The 24,232-nt window shown below is 31.6% G+C and overlaps 1 protein-coding gene and 1 long non-coding RNA gene across 7 annotated transcripts in view; both read left to right on the forward strand.

Annotated features, from left to right (window-relative positions):
* ADGRB3 (adhesion G protein-coupled receptor B3) overlaps positions 1–24,232 on the forward strand; it is an 882,558-nt gene that overhangs the window by 248,777 nt on the left and 609,549 nt on the right. The gene's annotated exons all lie outside the window — the stretch shown is intronic.
* Positions 1–24,232, forward strand: part of LOC127561894 (uncharacterized) — a 57,204-nt gene that overhangs the window by 17,106 nt on the left and 15,866 nt on the right. For 2 of the 3 annotated variants that reach the window (XR_007953565.1, XR_007953566.1), the window contains one exon: positions 15,031–15,172. This is a non-coding gene — a long non-coding RNA (uncharacterized LOC127561894). Of the gene's footprint in view, positions 1–9,677; positions 9,913–15,030; positions 15,173–24,232 lie in introns of those variants that run through there. The other variant, XR_007953567.1, reaches the window with a different exon arrangement.

Consider the following 24,232-nt stretch of genomic DNA (forward strand, 5'->3'; position numbering starts at 1 on the left):
AGTCCTCGTAACAGATATAGACCAGTTTGGTCAGTTTATTTGTTCAATAACACTTCTTAAATGCTTTTGTTGTTGTTTTTAGTCCTTTTTTAATGTTATTAATTCTTTATGATCCCTTTTGCCATTTTCTTGGTAAAGATATTGGAATGGTTTGTTATTTTCTACTCCAGCTCATTTTATAGATGAGGAACCAGAGCCTAACAGGGTTAAGTACCCAGGATCACACAGTGTCTAAAGCTAAATTTGAACTCATGTTTTCCTGAATCTGGGTTCAAGATTTGCTTCTGGTGTTTGTTACCTATGTGATATAAAGTAAGTCACGTATCCTCCTTGCATCTGTTTACTCGATGTAAAAGTAAGGGTTATTAGGCTTTATAGTTTCTAAAATCCCTTCCAATTTAAAATTTATTGTCTTATGATTGGAATAGGACTCAAATAGAAAAATATGAATGAATGTATATATTTGAATATATAGAGAGAGATGAACTAACTTAATCAAAAGACTATCAGAAAGTATAGCTTGATCTGAAATATAGGTGTTTTATACCTGCTGTGATATTTAGTTCAGATACTTACAACAATATTTTTAGTTGATTTTATTTTAATTTATTGAGTGTGTTACTATAGAAACATTAAAAAATGGATCTAAGGTACAGTATTTAAGTTCTCTCTAATAAAAACTTTCTTTCTAAATTTAACAACATCCTTATATTTAATTTGGATCAAAATTAGATACAGATACTTTAATAAAGTGTTATTTCAAAAGTAACACAACAAGAAAATGAGTACATCCAAATTTTTCCTAATATGATGAACACATTGACCAGTTTGATTGGATTATTCATTCAAAAAGTATTTATTAAATGCCTAGTATTTGCAAGATAGGATGCTAGATGCTGATCAAGACTTAGTTTTAGATCTTGAGGAGGGAAAAGTGCTATGTTGATAAAATCAAGAATATGAACGTGATTGTCATGTGGAAAAATTAAGTTGCCTTTCAATACTATATACTGAATCTTTAATATTCATAATTTGGCTCTTTTTCTCAAGGGATTTGACCCAAGAATGTGAAAGAAGTAGCACAAATCTTTCACCTTTACTGCAAATGCACTCAGAAAATATGCCTTACTGATTGTGGCTCAGTAACATTTTTATATGCAAAGAACAACATATATTTATATTTGATCCTCTTTTAAGATATGAATCTTTCAATGAATGATCCTCCTCACTTAAAATGGCAAACATTTGACAAAAGGTCTTTGACTTCTGTTGAAAGAACTCCCTGCTTGTACATAGCAGAATACAAAATCTGATTATTTTGTACATGAGAAATATAGCCCTTAGTTGGATTTTAAAATATATTTCTAAGAGTTTTACTAGTTTTTTGATTTTACACCAAATCAGGATTATCCAAAAACAGATGTCTATATTCATTAAGAGAAATTGCTTGTATGTTATTTGAAAGCCTAAGTATTCCATAATACTTCCTGGATCTATCCAAGCATCTATACCTATAATTTAAAATGCTATATTGTTTCAAGAATAATCATTTTAGATATGAAGTACATAATTATATTCAACAATATAGACTCACTTTAAGCAGAAATGTACTACTAAAGACATTCAGAAATATGCTAAGAATCCTTGATGCCCCAAGAACAACAAAAGCAAAATAAATTTAGCAAACTATAGGAGAGATCAATTTGTTTAGTCACTTTTATTTTGTTGCTCTTAATAAACATTATAAAGACCATGAAGTTTTAAAGCCATTTCAAATATTCTCAACTGGATCTTATAGAATCTCCCTCTTCCTCTTCTCTCCTTTTTCCTATATGTATGTGTGTGTGTGTGTGTGTGTGTGTGTGTGTGTGTGTGTGTGTGTGTGTATAATATAACCTCTATGTGAAATGTAAATTTGTTATAATCTTTTTCTACATATATTCTCTATGTAATATTATAAATGAAAATTTAAGATATATATTAAGATTTAGAAAATTATTTACTAAAATTATACTTCTTCCCAAATTTTATTCTGCTATCAAACTGATATATTTCCTAAAGACTGTGCCAGTGAAGAACAAAGTAAAACAAGTACTATTAAACTGGAAAGCCTTGGAGCAAGCATCCAATAGCTAGTTTTTATATAACACTTTAAGCTCTGCAAAGCATTTGACAAATATTATTTCATTTCATACTCACAGCAACTCTGGGAGGTAGGTATTATTATTTCCTTCACTTTACAGATAAGACAATTGATTCAGAAGTTTAAATGATTTACCCAGTGTCACACAGCTTCTAAATTTCTGACAGAGGATTTCAATTCAAGTCTCCCTGGCTGTAGGTCTATTATTCTTTCTAAAGCAGAACCTCTTCATTAAAAGTTGAGCCTCCAAGGGTAATACTATAGCAAATACAATGGTAAATCTATAGTAAATCAGGAATATCATCTACTAAGGCCATCCTAGTGGAGAAGATGAAATCTGCATGAGCGATACTCATAATGATGAAAACTTGTCTTTAAAGTGTTAAATGATGTTAAAAATCAAGCAAAACTTTTAACACCGAGTCTCATTAGTACAATAAAAATGTAACAAACAAATAAAGACAATAATGACAGTCACAAATCTAACTATTATTATGGAAAATGAGTTAATATTTTTAATTAAAAAATCAAAGCAAATACTAGATTTTTTTTTCAAATTAAACTACCATCTGAAAACACATAAAATGGATGGATTCTTACTAATAATAAATGAAAGATATTTCATTTATTAAATTCAAAACAATTCTAATAGCAAAACCCACTTGGAAAATTGATTTGTATGCTATGGGGTCAAAGATTTCGGGGAAAATAACCAAGATCAACAGTTAATTATATTTCAATAGCTTTATCTTTTAATTCTCACTTTTTTATGGATAAATAATATTTATGTATTAAATGGTCCCTTCATTCAAAAGTGAATCATCTTATGACACTTATAAATTGTGTTTTTCATTATAGATATTCTTGTACTTATTCTTTCTTATAAATTCCAAGTTTGTTGAAGAAGATTACTTTGTCTTTTGAAGGAGGTTACTTTGTCTTTATAACTTACATCAATGCTGACAATTTCTTACATATTGTAGCTTCTTAATCAGTGTAAGAGAATGGGAAAAACTTTTTAAATTTAAAATAAAATTTAAAATTTAACTCAATAATGAAAACAATTACATAATATAAGGAAAATAAACTTTAAAAGCATATGCTGAGAGGTTAACATGTATTTTTTTTCTGTTTCTTATCCTCCCTCAATCCACAATTTTATAAAGGATGAAGTGGCAATTGCCATTGTTAGAGTCTTTGGACCTCTAAGGGGTGTAAAATTAATTTGGGGACTTTAAAGTCATATTTTCAGCATTTTGTTAGAATAAATTTTGGCATAATTCAGACATTTTAAATTTATTGACTGCCATTTTAATGGGAAAAATCTTCATAGCATCAGCTATATTTTCTTAAAATAGTAAAGAACTTGCAATTAAGAACAATGCAAGCTTGAATTTTTGTCAATGCCATAGTTCAAGTAATGTTAATGTTTAAAGTCTGAAAGTATTTTCCTCACAACCAACAACCAATATCACCTAAGGAGTTCACAATAGAAAAAATGTATTGAAATGAGGCTACCAATGATAACATTTACTATAGGACATAAAATAGGAAAGATAGTACAATGAATCAATTTAGAGGATCTGGATTTAAAACCTACTTCTGATTCTTCTGAGAAGGGACCTCAAGTCCCTTGACCTCCCTGGACCTCATCCTTTGTAAAATAAGTTGGCCTCTTAGAGTCCCTTCTATTTCTGTTCTAAGAATAGTCTTTATTCTTCTTATAGATAGTATATTCATTCTTATGTTATAATCTCATTATAATTATTCACATGTAAAGTTATAAATACTTTAAAAAAAGAAACTGTATATTATATTCAGTTAAAAAGCAGTGTGGATTATCAATGAAAATTAAAGAATTTAGGATTTAAAAGTCTAATATTCAGTATAAAATCTTAGCCATCATGGATAGTTTATAGTCTTAGCTGAAAAAATAGAAATTTAATTTGGAGATTTTTTTCTAAGTTTAAATCATTGGCTGTCTTCTGAAAATAACATTGTCATTCTAGTTATGATTGTATAACATGTGAAAGTCAAATTTCCCACAGCTAGGTGGCATAGTAGATAGAGCACTGGATTTGGAGGCTAAAGGATCTTTATTTAAACTCTATTCAAAGCCATTCCAGTATCTTTGACAAGAATACTGCAAATGGAATCGGAAGTGAAGAAAAGTAATTCTCTGTACACTCGTTTCTCCTCCCACTTAAATACATACGTACACACACACACACACACACACACACACACATACACATGAATATATACATACACACAGACACACATATATATAACCTTAGTTTTACCTTGCAAGCCCATTTACTTTATTGGGAGTCTAAGAAACTATCAGCACCACTAATTGCAACACAATGCTAACTCAAAGTAAACCCTGCATGCTATTAGCTTAAGGTTTTGGAATAATTCATTTTGTGTGTTTATTTAGGATTTATAATTTATCTTTTTCCAAAAAGCATTTGATATAGTTAGTAATTTTGTAGATTTGGTTTGGTTTTTTAGGTTCTCTAAATTATTGCTTTGAGGGAATTCATGGCATACTGAATAAACAGCTGGGCTTGTAACCAATTCAGCCTGTGGGACTCTAGGCAAGTGACCCTATCTTCTGGTGTTCCAGATGACTCATTATGACTAAGTTACTGAAAAGTTTCCTATTTGGATGGGAAGAGGAAGTTTCCTTACTTGTGTTCCTTCCTTCCTCTATAAATCAAATCATAGTTCAAATCACCATTTCTATGCTTATCCCTTAATTTAATCTGGAGAGGGGAAAATATCATTAAAAAAAAAAAAACTATAGTGGAGAAAAAGCCAAGTTTAGCAGAGGAAACATAAAGAAATCTATTGGGGGGGGTGAGGATTGGCGGGGACTAGATATGAGATTATAAAACCATTGAGTTCCCATCCCCAACTATTTTCCTTTCTTGTTTTTATATGAAAACCATTTTAAGGAGTTGAGAATGTTATTTTTAAAAAAACAAATGTGAAAAAAAATTGTTTTAAGTGTAACTGGGCAAAAATATAAAATAAATAAGTCAATTTTTTTTCAAAAAAACATAAATTGTTCCCTTTTGACCAAAATGCTTTCTCTTTGGATGGAGAACATACACATCATACATTCTTGTTATCTTTTTCTTTGAAAGTTATAAATATTTTAAGTTCATAAAATTATGCTTGCATCAAATTTTAAATATAATTAAGGTTTTTCTATGTTTGTATCTTAAAGTTGCAATTAACTTTATATTTAAAGTGATAAAAAAGACTTTGCTTAAAGATCCAAATAATGCGTATTTTTGTGCCTATGGTCTATAATTTTCTTGTAGAAAATTCTCTGATAATTTGGAAGAGCACTAGCTCTGAAATTACTCTGACAGAGGTCACATGACTTGCTCAGGATTCTAAAATCATCATTAGAGTCAAGACTTGAACCCAGGCCTTCCTGTCAATTACAATAATTCTTCTTAGAAAATTGACCTTTAAAAGATGAAAATTTGGGGTTAAAGAGGAGCTTATTGTAATCTTTAATAATTATTACATAAATCAGCAGATGCAATATAGTCTCTTTTCTTCTTCATATAAGTTCCTTTGGGATCAGCACCTGTCCTATTTCTGATGCCTAAGATGTGTATAATGGCATAATCACTTGATGTGGCCATGCAAATGCACTACATAATTTAAAAATTTCAAATATTTAACAGAAAGAGAGCTAGAGATGGCATTTAGAGTTTGCTAGACATTTTTCTGAGCTCTTTCTTCTAAAGATGATTTCATCTGGACATTTAACTGTTTTTCACATTGTTGATTGATTCTTTTAGTAATATCCTTAAATTATAAAGATTAAGGGAATCCTGTTTTATGATGAACATTAGATAATTAGAAATATTAATATCACCTTTTACAATTTTTAAAAATTACTATAATTTTCTTATCTGCAAATTCACTTTAGATGCGAATTTAATAATTACAAGCAAATTTATCATTTTCCATTGAAATAAAATAATGTTTATCCTGGTAGCTCTATTTTCTTTGCCTTGTGGTTAAAAAAAAAATTGCACTGGGATCAATTGACAAAGTTATATCTTTCAAGATGTTTTTAAATTCCAGTTCTTTTTTAAAAAAGGCAATTCAAAGAGTTTACTTTTTAATCTTTAATCTTGCTCTTTAAAAATATTATGGTATTTTCATTTATTCTCCTGGATCATTAACTTCTTGAAATATATTGAGAAGTTTGGTATAATAATCTACATGATAAGTTTCATCATCCTCTAAAAATATATTAGACATTGTGAATTACCTACTAAAATTAGATTCTTTTGAAAGTGATCTATCCGAAGATGTGTAATCCATTTTACTCAACTTTCAGTGTAAGCTACTATGGAGTAGAAACCATTTCTATATCAGTCTTTTCTTGTGACAGTGAGAGAGATAATTTGTGACAGAGATAATTTGGCCTTGGAGTGAGGATATGTGTAAACTACTGAACTTCTCTATGACTCTGGCTGCTCTCTAATACTGATTTGTTGAGATGATGCTAATCAGTATTGTTAGAAAAAAAATTCTCATTAGAACTTCTCTATATCAATAAAATGGCAGATCCAGTATCATCACTTCCTGTGATGTCACTTTGCTAGGTCAGTAATTTAGCAATTATTTTAAAATTATTCTCATGTTGTTATTTTGGTGGAGATAATAAGTATTACAAACTGAATTAACTGTTAAATTTTGAAAAAAAATCATTAACATTATTGTAAAAACTTTTAAAAATTGGAGATATATTGTAAAAATGAGGAAATTGCTTTATATTAAATAAGAATAAAGAATTAATATTTATTCATTTATATGTCTGTATACTTTTAAAAAATAAACAGTTTAATTGTCAGGAGAAATTCATAGAAGTTATTAAAAATATGTTTTTATTAGAGCTAGATAAATGTATTTCTACTTTTTTCCCCCTTAAATTGAATAGCATGAACTTGTTTTTTTTTAATCTTTGAATATTCATGAAACTTTTTATATAAATTATTCCAGAATTATATTTCACATCTTTACAGTATATTTTTAACTAGTGCATAAGTAAGTTTTTTTTTTCAAGATTTCAATCATATTCTTTTTTCCTTATTCAATCTTCTTTAGGCTACAATAGCCCTGTATATTGAAACAATGAAACTTCTGAAGACTAGATAACCAATTTATTTGGGAAATGAATTAATTCCTTCTCCATATGATTTTATTTTGTCAGAATTATATGTCAAGTGGAAAATGTTGGCTTTGAATATAGAATAAGAGTTACTTCTTAGGTTGAAATACCAGGATAAGGAAACATGTCAACTGTCTAGTTAGAACATTATATGATGAACTAAATAAAAATCATTTTGTTTTTGTAGAAAAGTTCAGGAGCTTTTGTATTATAATTTATCCCCCCTCCCAAAGTAGATTATATCTGCAGCTCTTCATGTATTTTCTGCATTAGAACATTCATTAATGCGAAACATTTTATTTTTATACAGAGAATTTCATCATTATGAGTAGTTGAATAGGAATTACATACTTCAAAAATTATAGCAACTCATGTAAAATTTGTTTGATAAATTCTAAGAAATTGTTTTAGAGAGAGAGAGAGAGAGAAAGAGAAATTAAATGACTTGCTCAGGGATACACATCAGGCTGGGGTCAAAGATCAAGAATGATCTAACCCAATAGTATTTAATTCAGGTAGAAACACTGACTACTAAAATACACATAAGGATCCATCCTAGAAGCATATTAACTTAGAAAACCACATATTAATGATATCTATGTTCTATTTGTATTTATTTTCTTAATTATTTTCCAATCACATTTTTGTCTGTTTCTACCATACTGGGAGTAGATGATATGTTTGTTGCTTCTTTTATAGGCCAGTCTCTTGTTTTATAGTTCAGGAAAGTGAGACTCAGAGGGACAAAGTGATTTATCCAAAGTGTCATAGTAAGTGTCAGAGCCAGTACTGGAACTAAGAATTTGAAACCAAGTTTTTTATCCACTTTCAGCACTCGGTTCATTATATCATTTTGCCTGTATATTTTATTTGTGATCTTTGAGAAAAGGTCCCTTACAAAATCATGAAGAACAAAAGAAGAAAGAAATATGACATGTCTTCATCTACCAATACACAAAATATGGCCAAGGTAAATACAAACAACAACAACAACAACAAAAAAAAAAAAATCATCATGATAAAAAGCATTGGCTATTGTTGTTTTTTATCTGGAACTTCATAATCCATAATATTTTCAAAAAAAGTTTAACAACTCAAGACAGAAATATATTCATACTTCTGTTCATTCCGCTCAAACATTTAATAATGCAGCTATTTTGCCAATATTCTTTTTTTTAGATATAGTTCTCATAAATTATGATGTAGAAGAGTAAATTTTAGTAACCCTACTAAGTAATGAAAAGAGTAGAATTTTTCTATTGATTGCCTTTTTATTGAAAGGCTACACATACTCCTCAATCTGTGATTTTCCAAAGTCTTTATATTAATATTTACATCGATGTTCAGAATAAATTAGGATAATGATAGCAAATATTATTGTCAGTAACTATGATAGGCAGCTAGGTGGATATGGATATAGTGTCAGATCTGTAGTCTGAAAGACATGAGTTCATATCCAGCTTCAGATACATATTGGCTGTGTGATTGCAATCAAATCACTTGAATACTATCTGGTTCTCATCTGTTAAAATGGATACTAATACTAACACCTCTGGCCTAAGCTTGTTGTAAAGAGCAAATGAGATATTTGTAAAATACTGTTGTTGTTGCTGTTTAAAATTCTTGAAAAAATTCACTTAAAAATATACATTCTAGACTTAGCAAATGACCATAGAATAGTCTAAATATCATCAAGAAAATTTTGTGTTTAGAAATAAACAAGAGAAAAAATATTGCCATTTTACAAATATGGGAACCTGAAGCTCATAGAGGTGATGTGATTTGCCCAAGATCACATAGTTGGGAAGGGTTAAAGTGTGGGATGCAGAATTGTCTAGTCTTTAAGAAAAACCATTGAGGTAGAGTTCCAAGCCTACCTCAACAGCAATTTATTAAAGGCTTCATTAAAGGACACACAAGAGCACTCAATAAATGTCATAGACTCATTGGCAGTCACACAAACTATCAAGTTCTACAGCAGGAAGTGATAATGTTTCTGAAGTGACAGTTACAAGTTTTTCATTTATTCTCTCTATGTCTTCTAGTATGAGAGAGAGGAGGAGATTACACAGAGGGATGCTGCTCAGTAACACAAGGAGTCACAATCTAGGGAAACCCCTAATTCTTGTCAGTCTGACAGCCTGAGGTGACTAGAGAATAAATGGAGAGTATGAAGAAGACAGAGGAGCAGAAATAGAGTTCCTATTTTAATAATACTTTGAAAGAATCACTTGAAGAGTTTATCAATTTATATTCAATTAGTAACTGTTTCTTGTTTTGGGGTTTAATTTGAATTTGTAATTTTGTTGGTTTATGGATCAACTTGATATGAAAAGTCTCTGCATTGATTTAGATTATATACCCCTAATTTATAGTATTACAAAGTTGTTTGGGACTATGGTCACATAGCCAATACATACCAGAGAAAGGATGTGAATCCAAGTCTCCTATCCAAGGTTAACCCTCTATTCATAATCCTAATTTGCATTTCAGTTGACATCTAAACAAATATCACTACCCCGGTGTTCAGAATAGTGAGCCTTTGAGGAAACTAAATTAGTTGGTGAGTATAAAAGATGCTGATTTAATCTATATATAATTAAAGAAATTATAATATAATATCTTACAGGGGCAGCTAAGTGGTGCAATGAAGATAGTCCTAGACGTAGAGTCGGGAAAACTCTTCTTTCTGGATTCAAATCTGGCTTCAGACACTAGCTGTGACTAGTCACTTAACTGGGCAAGTCACTTAACCCTGTTTGCCTCAGTTTCCTTTTCTGTAAAAATGAGCTGGAGAAGGAAATGGCAAATCACTCCAATATTTCTGCTAAGAAACTCCAAACAGGGCATCCAGAGTTGGACATGACAGAAAGAAATTGAACAACAACAGTACTTAACTATGTTGTCATTACTTGTAGACATGGTAATAATGAATGAATGATATGCTGAAAATATATTTTATTTGTGATCTTTGAGAAAAAGTCCCTTACAAAATCATGAAGAACAAAAGAAGAAAGAAATATGACATGTCTTCATCTACCAATACACAAAATATGACCAAGGTAAATACAAAAAACAACAACAACAACAAAAAATCATCACAATAAAAAGCATTGGCTATTGTTATTTTTTATCTGGAACTTCATAATCCATAATATTTTCAAAAAGTTTAATAACTACAAGACAGAAATATATTCATACTTCTGTTCATTCTGCTCAAACATTTAATAATGCAACTATTTTGCCAATATGCTTTTTTTAGATACAGTTCTCATAAATTATGATGCTTATATCCAAATAAGGAGTGGCAATATATATAAGAAAGTAGAGACCAAGGAAAAAGTTTTATTTTTTTTAAGGTACACAGATGATGAGTGGAGCAGTAAGGGAGAAGATTGATATATCTGTACAAGAAACAATGGTCTTATTGATTTTGTTTTGTTTCCAGAAGTGTAAAAGGTGAGGGAGACTGGTAAGCACAAGAAAGCCTGATATAACACATAGAAAACTGTCCTTGAAATCAGTACAGACCAGGTCCTAACCTTGTTTCTGATATATCGTGTACTGACTGCATGATCCTCAGCCAATCACTTAATCTCTCAGTGCCATAGATAACACTCCAAGATTAGAAATTGTTGAGCAAATACTGATTTGCATTGGTAGGAAATTTCCAATCTCCACTTCAGGAATTCTCTATATGCATGAAATCACATGTATTATCCAATATAATTACATTAGTGTAGAGACCTCCTGGTAAGGAACATCCCTCTACTCAAATAAACTGATAGCTTCTCTGAAATTTAAAGTCTTTGAAAGCTTCTCAGAACAGTGAGAAGTTAAATGACTAGCCCAGAGTGCCAGAGCCAATGTGTATCAATGGTAGGTATTGAACCCAAGTATTCCTTGCTCCAAAGTTGACCTTTCTCTCTCTCGCTCTTATTTTAACTTTGTATTTCTATCTCTGTCTCTTGCTGTCGAAATATGAAGCACAAGAAGTTTAAGAAACTAATTAATTCTCTTTCAAGTAACTCATTCTCCTACCTCTTGATTTAGCTTCACTATCCATTCTTGATACAGCAAGAATTTTTCGCTCTGGATCTCTTCATCTCAGTGAAAGTTGAATAATAAGGAGTAGAACATGGCAAATTACCAGTTTTCTTTAGCTTCTATTGAATGCCTTTTGCCCTTGAAATATAGCACACACATCACAAATGCCCATCTGCCTTTTCTGGTGGGTTGTCCTAATTTGAATCTGCTAAGTTACTAGTATCTCTCTGTTGCTAGCTTTTACCTTTTGAAATTTAAAATCTAAACACAAAGCAAGGCTTAGCAGCTCTCAGAAACTTTGTTTTTCTAGTTCAATCATTTTAATTAATATGATTTCTATATGGGAGTGACTTTGTCTTTTAAATATTTTAAACATTATTTAAAAGTATTTTAAGTATTTTTTAATTTAAAAAATTAAAACAATTCTATGTTAATGGGCTAATATATATTCAATTTATTTTTAAAAGTTTAAAGTATTTTATTTTTTACATTAAATTTAAAGATAATTTTGACATTTGATTTTTAAAATTTTAAATTCCAAATTTTCTCCCTCCTTCCTCCCTAAAATACTAAACAATTTAATATAGGCCATATATTTGCAATCATGTAAAATCTATTTCTATATGTCATGTTGTGAAAGAAAAAAGCAGTTTATAAGAATATAAAATTTTTCAAAAGAAAATAAGAAAGTGAAAATTAATGCTGTATACTATACTATGTATTTGTGTGTGTGTGTGTGGTTGTGCCATAAGTTGTCATGATTTGTTGTTGCTTTTTATTTGTCCATTGGAACTGAAAGAGGACTATGACATCAGAAGATGATGCCATGGCTTATAAGTGAAGTGATTTAAGTGAGAGAGGGCTGTGCAAAGTCACTAATCTCACTCTTTTCCAGAGCCATCTGAGCCCAGTAGTAAGATGTAGATCAGGATGACTGAATATGGCCTATATGCAGTGGGAGACTTTTAAATCTAACATCTTTCTCAGGTCTCTATTTGGCTGAGGCAATGCCTGTTCAGTAATTAAGGCTAGGTAAGAAATGAAGCTAAAATGACCTCTTTTACCTAGTCTCCCAAAAATTCAGTCTGGGAGGGGAAGACCCTCAGGTTTCCAACCAAAATATCTATTGTTATTTACACTCACCTTGAGTCATCCAGGCACAGTGACCAAATGAGACTTGGACTGGAACTTTATTGTTAGCTAATAAGTGAGAGACAGAGTGAATTGGAATTATGATATGATCTTTAAGAAAGAAATCTAGCTAATGAATCTCAAGAAATCTTTTTGAGGTTTCTGTGGCCAAAATTTATATTCCTTTGGAAAGAACACCCACAGGTAAAAGTATGATGCCCAATGTGAATGGAGGGAGTGGAGAAAGGGAGAGAAAGAAGGAACAAATGAATGAATGAAAAATGAGCTTCATTGCCTTAGTGGGACTGGACAGTGTCATCAGTGGGGCAGCTACAACCACTCACAGGTTGTTGTTCGGTCTTCCTTTTCAAAGCAGAACAAGACAGCAGGAAGATGCCTTGACTTGCAATTGGATTTGATTTAAGTGAGGGAGGGCTGTGCTAAATCATCTACCTTACTCTCTCCTCCAGAGTCAAGGACAAACAACCTGCGAGTAATAGTAGCTGCCCCATTGGGGATACAACTGGCTAGTTCCAGTTGGGCAATACAGCTTCTTTCTTCCTTTCCTTCTTCCCTCCCTCCTCTCCTCCCTCTTTCCTTTCCTCTCTCCTTCCTTTCCTCCCTCCTTTCCTTCCTCGCTCCTTCCGTTCCTCCTTCCTCCCTTCCTTTTTTTCCTTTTCTCCCTCCTCTTAGAGAGATTATTAACACTTTACCTGTGGATGCTCTGCCCAGAGGAATAAAAATTTTGATCGCTGATCAGGATATATCAGGGTTTACTGACTTGATATCTCTCTTAAGGATCATATCTTAAACCCCAATTACTCTGGTTCTTCCTGTCCTGATGACTCTGAGTTGAGTATAAAATAGCGATTGTTCTGTTTTGGCCAGAAATCCTGAGGATCTTTCCCTCCCAAATTGATTTTTTTTGGAGTAGGTAAAAGAGGCCATTCTTTGCCTCATTTCATACCTAGTCTTAATCACTGAATGTTGCCTTATTCAAATTGAAACTTGAGAAAGACTTTAACTTTAAAAGGCCAAGGTCTCTCACTGCATCCAGGGCCTTCCTCCAGCCAGGAATCTAGTCCAGATTCAATATATATCTGGAATCGTTGAATATGAATAGAAAGCTGGTCTCAGAACCAAAATGACATTGATTCAGGTCAAACTTCTAGTATATGGCATCTTTGTTATCCTAAACAAAGATCACTTCAGACTTTTGTTACTCTAGGCAACTCTTTAAAAGTATAGTCTGCAAAAAGATGCCAGTTTGCATTGGTGATGGTATTTCTTCATTCAAATAGTTCCCCATTCAAATAACATTAGAAGTATAATATTTTGTATTATACCAAGATCAATTTCTTTACAGCATTGTCAAAATTATTGTTTCAAATGTTTCTAAAATCAACTTTTTAGATTTCCATTTAGGAAATTCAGTTTTATCACTTCTAAATAAAATTTAAAAGTAATCAATTAATTGAACAGTTTAAACAAAATCTTGAATGGATACTTGTACACTGTATATACATGAACATTACACTGCATGCCTTCACACCACATGGTACTAAATGGTAGTAAGCCTGCAGTGTTTTATGTTCCATTGTGAACCTAGCCCTGGTAGTGAAATAGAAGCTGATTAAAAAAAAAATCAAATACATGTAAAATTCATACTATTAACTGTTTAAAAATTAATAATCTAATATTTTCTCCATATTTATGTTATGAAAAAATAATCTTTACCAAAAACCCTCAATGATGACTTTTCTCAACAAATTAAAATAGCTTAACTTGGCCTTCTCTGCATGCGATTGAAATTCAAGTATAAAATTAAATTAAGGTATTTTTTAAAAATTATTATGCTTACCATCTAGATAGCTTTTGCTTACTGTCTAAAGGAGAATAGAAAATAACAAAAGCTTCACAAACACAACAGTTGTATAGTTTATGCACATTTCTTTGTAATTTTGATTTGACTTGAAATTTACCAAATTATCTAGAGAATTTTGACATTAATAAATTCAAGCCTCATCTTTGGTTGTTTTGACAGTGTTCCTTGCATATTTCACATTTATATTGATAATCATCTGTAAAGAAACTTAAATTTTCTAAGCTGGAAGAACTATGAAGAAATGCATCAAAGATGCATTTAATACTTTATGAAGCAGAGAATGAAGGCTGACAGTAATAAAAAGTAAACAGAATTTGCATAGCCAAAAGATTTTGATCATAAAATTCATAAATATTACATAAGAGAAAAAGTAATTTGCCCTCTGTAAGGAAAATACTCTTTTGCACTTTATATCTTTTTAGTATTCTGGGAAAATATTGACATGATTCACCAAGAAATTCTAAAAATTTTCACTTGATATAAAATGCATATATAGAGCTGAGAATTTAATTAATTAATGAGTACTTAAGTACTTATTATATATATTAGGAACAGGTTGTACTCTGAAAGAAATTATTCTCTCTATAACATTCATGTGCTTTCCATTATCTATGCTAGGTCAAGAATTTGCAGTTCCTTTTCCTTTGACATTAACCACCATCCCATGTGAAACAACCACTGAATATGCCACAGAAATCTATAGTGTGGATAAGTGATCATAACTTCATCGAACCCCAGAACTGATCCTTATTCTTATCAGGTATTTAATATTGGCAATTTGGGGCTGATCTATAGCAATTCTTTTTATTTATGTTGATTAAAGAAACTGGCAGTGATTATTAAGGTTAGTTGCCATCTGCTCCTCCACTTTTTACAATACTACATTCAGAGATATAAGGTAATATAGCTGAAATTATGATAACTAAAGAGTAGATTTAAAGGGTACATGATAACTGTCTTCATAATTTCAACCAGAATGCCTTAAAGCATGTCCCTGTACTCCTGTTGAAGTTAAAAGATAGAGAATGATCATGTCTAAGAGACTCATAAACCACAATAATGTCCAAGGGCAATCAATAAACAGTATTACTTTTTTATTTAACATGTTAAAATGCCTTAGTCAAATTTAAGCACTACAGGGACATCTTTAAAAAATAAACAGACATTCTTGAAGTGCTATTTTACCTTCTTTGATCCCAAGTCTCTGATTTGGTTCCCTAGCTAGTACTCTAATGCTATTAGATTTGTTTTTATCTTAACCTTCCCTTGTATTTAGAATGGAGTCCTGCCTCTGAACTCAATTTTCTGTTGTTGGATCTCTGCTAGTTACTATCACATGTCCCTAGGGCAGCAAGGTGGTAGGAAGATTCATTTTTGTGAGTTCAAATGTGAAGTCAGACACTTACTAGCTATATGACTCTGAGCAAGTCATTTAACCCTGTTTCCTTAGTTCCTTATCTCTAAAATAAAGTAGAAAAGGAAATGGTAAACTACTACAGTATCCTTGCCAAGAAAATCCCAAATGGAGTCACAACTGAAAGGACTGAACAACAACCAAAAAATCATAATGCCTATTGCCTGCCTGAATAGATCCTTAAAATCAAGTTGAATTTTTTACCTGCCTAAAATCTATCATGATGATTGAAGCATGTTATGTCAATCAGTAGTCTGTCAACAAACATTTATTAGACACTTATTATATATTTGGCATTGTACACAAAGCAAAACCAAAAAACTTACTACTCTTGTAAAGTTTATAATTAGGGAAGACAACATATAAATAATTTGGTAATAGAAAACAGACATACAAGATAAGTAGATAGCAATTGTTGGGGAAAAGAAAAAAAAAAGTTGTTAATTTATTCTTTATTTTAAGAGTATTTGTTTATATGCCTACCTTTTGATCCAGTAGTGCCACAACTGGGCTGGTATTCCAAAGAGCTTATAAAAAAGGGAAAAGGACCCACATGTGCAAAAGTGTTTGTAGCAGCCCTTTTTGCAATGGTAAGGAATTGGAAATTGAATGGATGCCCATCAATTGGGGAATGGTTGAATAAGCTGTTGTATATGAATGTAATGGAATATTATTGTTCTGAAAGAAATGATGAAGAGGCTGATTTCAGAAAAGCCTGGAAAAATGTACATGAATTGATGCTGAGTAAAGAGAACAGAATCAGGAAAATGTACACAGTTACAGTAAGATTATGTGATGATCAATTATGATAGACTTTGCTCTTCTCAGCAATACAGTGGATCCAAGATAATTCTAATATCTTGGGATAGAAAATGCCATTCAGGTGCAGAGAAAGAATTATGAAAAATGAATATGAATTGAAGCATACTAACTTCATCTTTTTTGTTTGTTTTCATTTTTCTTTCCCACATGACTCATATGGAAATACATTTAAAAGGATTGTACATTTTAAAAAAGAATATCTATTTATTTAAATAATGCAAGTAATGCCAAGGCCACTTTTTAAATGTCATGCCATTTACTGATTGTAGTTGCCATTATTATGATTTATACATCTTTCAGACATGGTTGTGCTTTACATTTTTAGCTTCAACATGAGCAAAGAGAAATTCTGTTAAGACTTAGGGACTTGAAATCAAAAAGTAGAATATGCCAAGAAAATAGAATTTTTAGCATTTATAGACATACTTTTGCTAGATTTTTTTACGGGAAAACCAAAATGAAAATGTGTAGATAGGTATGGAAATGTTGAATGAATTGGCCTTGTGATATATGTGTACTGTAAGATGATAGGAGAAGAAAAAAGAGAGAAGGAAAGGAAGATGGGACAAAAAAGAACAAGTAGGTAAATGGAGACTTGAGGAGTAGCTAAATTAACAGATTTGAGAATTCATACATTTGGGCAGCATAGATTAATAAAGGAAGGAAAAATGGAAAGAAGGAATAAGAATGTGATCCAGTGGGAGGGTCTGCTTAGGCCTAAAGTTCCTAGGAGAAGTAACTGAACCAGATTGGATACTTGGACTCCTAATAGGGCTCCCAAAGAACAATAAACTAATATTTGAAGGTAAATTATAGATTTTCAATTTGAAAGGGCTTTAGAAATCTTCTTAGCCCATACTCTCTCATTTTAGAGATGAGCTAACTGACACCTAGAAAGATTAAATAACTGGTTCCATGTCACAAAGTTAAGAAGTATAGAACTAAGATTTGCCTGTCAATGCCTAGACTACAAACTTTGCTTTATGCCATACTATCTCTCACAGTGGTTCTTTTCACATCACAAATCCACAATTCCTGGAACAAACTTAAAACTTCATAAACCTATCATCCTGACAACAATAAACTTGGAAAATCTTTTCCAAGCAACATCTTTCTTTAAATCTCAAAATGGTATTATATTTTGTTAATGCAATGAAGGGGGATGAATTTGTTGGAAGCTGTTTAGAGATTAAGAAGCTGCAATTCCTTGAAATGTGATCTTTTTCTCCTGATGGCACAAAATAGATGGAATTAATATGTAATATAATTACTAGGATAGCTATGTGTAATTCTGAACTTGAATGTCTCAGCAAAATTTATGTGAAATTGTTCATAAATAGTGTGTAAGCTTTAGCTGTTGCTAGAGTAAGTTACCTCGTGGGAGATTTTAATTTTGATAAAGCATTTACCTCCTGTTCTTCTGTTATTGAGAAATTAAGAAGTAGACTGAAAATAATAATATTGATCCCTAGGGAAGAGAATAAGTGGGACAGCATTAGTGTAGCAGATGCAGTATATGCTATAGGCAAGATTGGAACCTGTACTTAACAGCAAGGGACAGACACTAAAAGTTGAGAAATGGACATCTTAAATAGTGAGTAATGATGCAAAAAATGTTCCAATTGTGCTGAAGGGCAACTATCACAATGAATGCAAACCTCAGTATTCTATTTATATTTGCCATGAAGGAATAATGCATGAAATACCATGTTCCAATTGTTGAATGTGAATTGAAAGATTAAAACATATGGAAGGTCATTAAGAGATCTAAATTCCCATCTCAAAAAAAAAAAATAAATAAAGGAGCATTAATAAAGTATTGGTTCTTGGGGAGAAGGGGACATGAAATTATGATTACTACAATATAGCAGAAGATAATATTAAATATTCAGAATGCTTATATTATCCTTCTCTAAAGGTAATTCAGTATATTTGGAAGGGCATCTTTATTTTATAAAAATTTACTTTAAGTTCTCTAGCTCCAAAAAGCTGGTGAATATAACTCAAGGAAAACCTTAAATATTAAATGAAAACTCTAAAATTATATTAGTAGTTAAATAATATATTAAGAATTGATTCCCTATGAAGATCTCTTGATAACATTACTCAACATCTTACAGTATAATCATGTTCTAAAATCTGGCTTTCAAAAATGTTAACAGTTTATATTCCTCATTACATACAATATTTTAATTCTATAACTTTTTAAAAGGGTGCCATCATAAGATTGTTTTAAAATGTTTCTCATTATAAATTTGTCCTCACAGAAATATCAATGTCATATTTGTTTTTTAACAAGTTGACCTGTTAGATAACATATTGAAATCCTTAATTTATTTCAGTTCTTTCAGGTAATGCCTCAAGTTTTTAGGCTTGAATCCTATTACTATAAATACTTTATGACTATTCATAACTGAAATGTAGATGCTTAAGCATTTAAAATCAACTTCCCTTCCCGAAGATTATCTGATCTGACAAGATGCCCGATTTTACAAATAAATTGGTTATAAATAAAAATTGCACATATTTCTGAGTTCATTTTAAGTAAGATAACCAAACTTCATGAGATTTTTTTAATGAGGTAATATGCTGATTTTTATGTAAGATCTGAAATAGCATTACTATGTCTTAACTAAATGATATTTTTTCCTAAGGAATATTAAATGCAAAGATTTTTGACATTACACAAGAGGTTCAAATCCCAGTTCTTATAATTATTACCTGTGTAAAACTGAGTTCTGAGTCTTACTTTCTTCCTGTGTAAAATGGGGTTAATATTTGCCAGACCTGCTTCATAGGGGTATTGTGAGGGAAGAAGATAATAAACTTTAAAAGTGCAGTATAAACGTGAATTATGATAATAGCCATTATCATAATAACTCCAGTTCAAAGCTCATGGGAAAAATTCATTGAAAATCATTGAAAATCAAACACTCACATCAATGATCCACTATTTTGGATTTGATTTAGCTAACTTCAAAGAATGCTTATTTATTTATTTGTTTGTTTATTTTTGTAAGGTACTCAAGGTTAAGTGACTTTGACAGGGTCACTGAACTAGTATCAAGTGTCTGAGGCCAGATTTTAATTCAGATGCTCCTAACTCCAAGGCCAATGCTCCATCCTGTGCCATTTAGCTGCCCCAAATATTTTTCAGTATAAATTATTTTTAATTTGACATCCCATCTCTTACCTCCATATATCTTGGACAACCTTTCTCCACAAATGACCCCCATGCCAGCAATATTTTTCTTCTTCATTTCTTCATGTTGGAATACTCTTCAACCTTCAAGACTTTCATTAATTTTCTATTATCACATTCTCTCTGATTATTAATGCTTTTCTTTCCTCCTTAATTTAAATTAACATATAATTCTTCCCCCAACTTCTTATTGTTGTTTTAGTCATGTCCAATATTTGTGATGCCATTTTGAGTTTTGTTTGGCAAGGATATAGGAGGTATTTTGCCATTTCCTTCTCCAGATTATTTTACAGTTGAAGAAACTGAGACAAACAGGGTTAAGTGACTTGCTCAAGGTCACAAAGCTATTAAGGTTCTGAGGCTATATTTGACCTCAAGAAAATGAGTCTTCCTAACTCTTCCGCTTAGCACTTTAATGACTAGCTCACCTAATTTCCCATCTTCCCCATGGAGAACTTCTTCAATAAGGGTTAAGCTCTTTAAAGGTAGGGATTTCTTTCTTTTTTTTCTTTTTTGTCTCTGCATAGGCTCCAGCCTCATACCTTGAACATAAGTATTTAATAAATGTTTGTTGAATTAAATAAATCAAACAAAATAAATCAAAACAATGAAAAACTCTTTGTATTTTAAAAATAAATCACATTGTGGTTTCTTTAAATCTAATCTGAGAAAATCAGTAGTCAGAATCAAAAGAATAGTTTTCAGATTCTATTCTACTGTCATTGGATTTCATTGATACTATATTCCATTGTCAAGAATATATATCTATATATAATCTATAATTATAGGTATTTATTTCTTGCTGCATTGAACTCAAGAATAATAGTCACCTATAATGTGTAACAGAAATTCTGTTAGTTTAGGATGATAATAGTAAATGAAATACTCGGCTCTTATCCAACCTTATTTACATATAAAATATAAATTTACTTAATGGATTTTTTTTAAAGAAAGTAATAAAAGTAATTAAAGTTGCAATTATAGCACTGCTGAGTTTGGGATTTCATCATATATATTGATATTCCTTCAAAAACTATCTTAGTTCTTCAATTTGCTATTTACCATGACATTCACTCTATTCATCTCAGTTACCTACAAAGACGACAAAATGCTTAATTTGCCATCACGCATCATGAACTCTGAAATTCCCTTTTCTGATTCCACTTCTTCCTTTTTTCTTTTAATACCAAATTTACAGTCAAGACTCTGACCTCCAATCTCCAGATCCCATAGTTCTCTCTTACACCATGATCCTTGCACTAACCATATTCTTTTTGTTTTGCCAATTTGCCTTTTCTGAATCTATTCAGATTTATATTGTACTGTTCTCTTAAGTCCCTTGCCTCTTTATATTGTCTATTATGCCTTGCTAAGCCTCAGTCTTAGCTCTTTCTCACCTTCTACTGCTTTTATTACTACACTTGTGTTTCTAAAGGAAAGTGAAGAAAATCATACAATCATCCTGTGTTCACTACAGATACATAATCTCAACAGAGCTTTCATTCACACAATCCTTTTATACCTCTTTAACTAGGACACTCACCACAGTGGCTCTTCCAGACCTCTTTATCCCCCCTCAGACCTCTCATGATTCCCTCTTTTAGACAACATCTCAACTCAGATCTCTGCATCATATTTTGCCTCCCCCCCAAAAAAAAAAAAAAAAAAAAACATCCAATGAGAGTTTTCTCTTTCCTCCTTCTCATCGCATATTACCCAGATTCCTTCTACTCTCCTCCTGCTAGGTCCTCCCTGTGATTCTTAAAATGGCAATTTTCCTTGCCAAAGCCAATCCATTCAATCTAATCTTCTCTAAAAGGTTGCCACTCCTATCATCCCATTCTCACTTATCTTTATCTTTCTTTCTCTATTGGCTACTTTCCTACTTCTTACAAAGAAATCTAAGTCTTTCCATCTTTGGAAAAACCCTAATTTGATTCTTCTATTCCCACTCAGTACAATCCTATATTCCTTCTCTCTCTCTCTCTCTCTCTCTCTCTCTCTCTCTCTCTCTCTCTTTTGGTAACTATACTCCTTAGGAAGACCAAGTACAATATGTGTTACTGTTTGGATCACATTGGTATGTTTCCATTAAAATCAAATGCCCATATTTCAGTTAATTTTTAAGAAAGGGATAATATAAATAAATAATCTTCCTCCAAAAACCACCACCAGCTGAGGACACACTCTTCCTTTGCACAAAAATGGATCATGGATAGAGTGGATTCAAACTTTAAATACAACGATAGTGATGCAGAAGTGTAAAGAACATAGGTAGCCAAGAAATCTCTTTTTTCCCTTTATTGTTTCTGTCTCCTGATGTTCCTGTCTAATTCATCTCTTTTCTGAGCTCTGAGTTTTGTATTCTATTTCTTTTTTGGAGACATGATATGATATTTATTTATCTCTCGGGCCCTCAATAATCACAGTTCTTTAAGCAATAGTCATTCTTGTGTGTTCTCCTTGTGTGCCTATCTCTATTTATAGCCTCACCTACCTTAGAAGATACTATTTGTTCTCTAACTCTTTGCTCTTCACTAGATATCTCCAACTGATTCTTTCTTTCCAATGACATAATCAATTTAGGTTTCAGGATGGGGGGGAAAGAAGGAGGAAAGAACAGAAAGATAAAGAAAAACTGTCTACCTACCTCTAAAAGCAGTTCTTTTTTATGAGCTTGACTTATATTGGAATCCCTAAGTTCAATATTGAAATCTTTTAAGATTGGATTGTATTTTTGTGGACTGGGAAACTTTAATTCCTCTGTTATTTACAATTCCTAGAGGTATGATTAGTCAATATTTTTTTTTCCTTCTTAACTCAATCTAAAAGTCTTTCTATTGGGTATAGACAATGTGGTTTTTTACTTTAAGTCTATTGATGGATTCTTTTATTCAATCAAAGAGTCATCCTCAGATAAATGTATCAAGGATTAGAGAATCAGAGTTTAGAACAGTGTCTGGCAAATAGTAGGTGTGTCATAAATGTTAATTGATTGATTAGGGTTACCTGATATTTGGTGATGCTGATTCAGTATTGCCAGCTTTTCCTGACTTTTCTCATAACACAGATTTAGTTTGGCAGCTTTGCATTATACATATAATGTATTATTGTGTTTTATAGATATCTGTTTTATTAATATCTTTATATGTATATACATCTACTTATATATCTATATCTGTTCTCTAGTAGACTTAAGTATTTGTGAAATTGAATTGAGACAATTATATTAGTAAAGTAAACATTCCTTACAATTCTTTACAATTTAGCAAGCTAAATGAGACACATGTGGATATATGGAATACAACTGTGTGTGTAATATTAGTGAATTATTTTAACAATCAACCAAAAGGTATTTATATTATTTTATAAGCATCCAGGTGTCTCAATGCATAAAACACTTGGAATTAAAAAGAACTGCATTCACATCTAGTCTCCGACATTTATTAGCTGGGTGACCCTATGCAGGTCATTTAATCTGTTTGCCTTATTTTTCTCATCTGTAAAATGAATAATAATAATACTTCCTGATGAGGTCCTAGTGGGCTTTAACCGAGAAAGCTTGAAACACACATACTCTCTGAGGCAAACCAGGAAGGACACTAATGGGATCTTCTCAGTCTTATTGGACCTTTTGTGTTCTTAAATACATCTTTTGTTTAAATGGACTTTAGATAATAGTCCCATCTCTGGTGAATGTCTCTGGGAACTCCAACATTATAGTATCCATACAGAAAGCCACAATATGATGTCAACCCCCACCCCACCCCACCCCCAGCCGAGGTTTTACTTCCCCTATAAAAGATCTACATCTTTTCTAACTCTTTTTAGGGGGCAAAGTTCCTTTTATAGTTAATCTAAAAGTTTATGGCATAATTCCCTTTACTCCAATCCCTTTTGGGGGTTAGACTCCTAAACTAATCTATGAATTTAGGCTACCAATCAATGTCATAACCTTATGATAATCTTCTCTATTAATGGTATCTTCCTGGTTGCTTCTAAGGAACCTGTCTTCCCCCTTCTTAATTCCTAAAAATCCTTCCCTTACTAAAAACTCTTATGGATTTAGCTTACCCTTAGTAGCATTAAAAAAAAAAAATCTTTGCTCCTTGATTTGGAGGATGTCTAATCGTACAAATTCTTTCAAGAGAGACTTGCAACACTGAACCATATCCCAGTATACTTTTGAGTTTCACCCCATACCCCATCTTTTTGATAGGTAACCTCATTATTTTGATGACCTGCTTTGGAAAGAATCTGACTGCACTCCATAGTTTCAACACTACCTCCAGAGTTATTATGAGGATCAAATGAAATAATAATTGTAAAGTATAAACTTTAAAATGTTACCTAATGCGAGATATTCTTATAATTTTTGATAT

Source organism: Antechinus flavipes, chromosome 4 (genome assembly GCF_016432865.1).
Source record: "Antechinus flavipes isolate AdamAnt ecotype Samford, QLD, Australia chromosome 4, AdamAnt_v2, whole genome shotgun sequence".
Classification (NCBI taxonomy): Eukaryota; Metazoa; Chordata; class Mammalia; order Dasyuromorphia; family Dasyuridae; genus Antechinus; species Antechinus flavipes.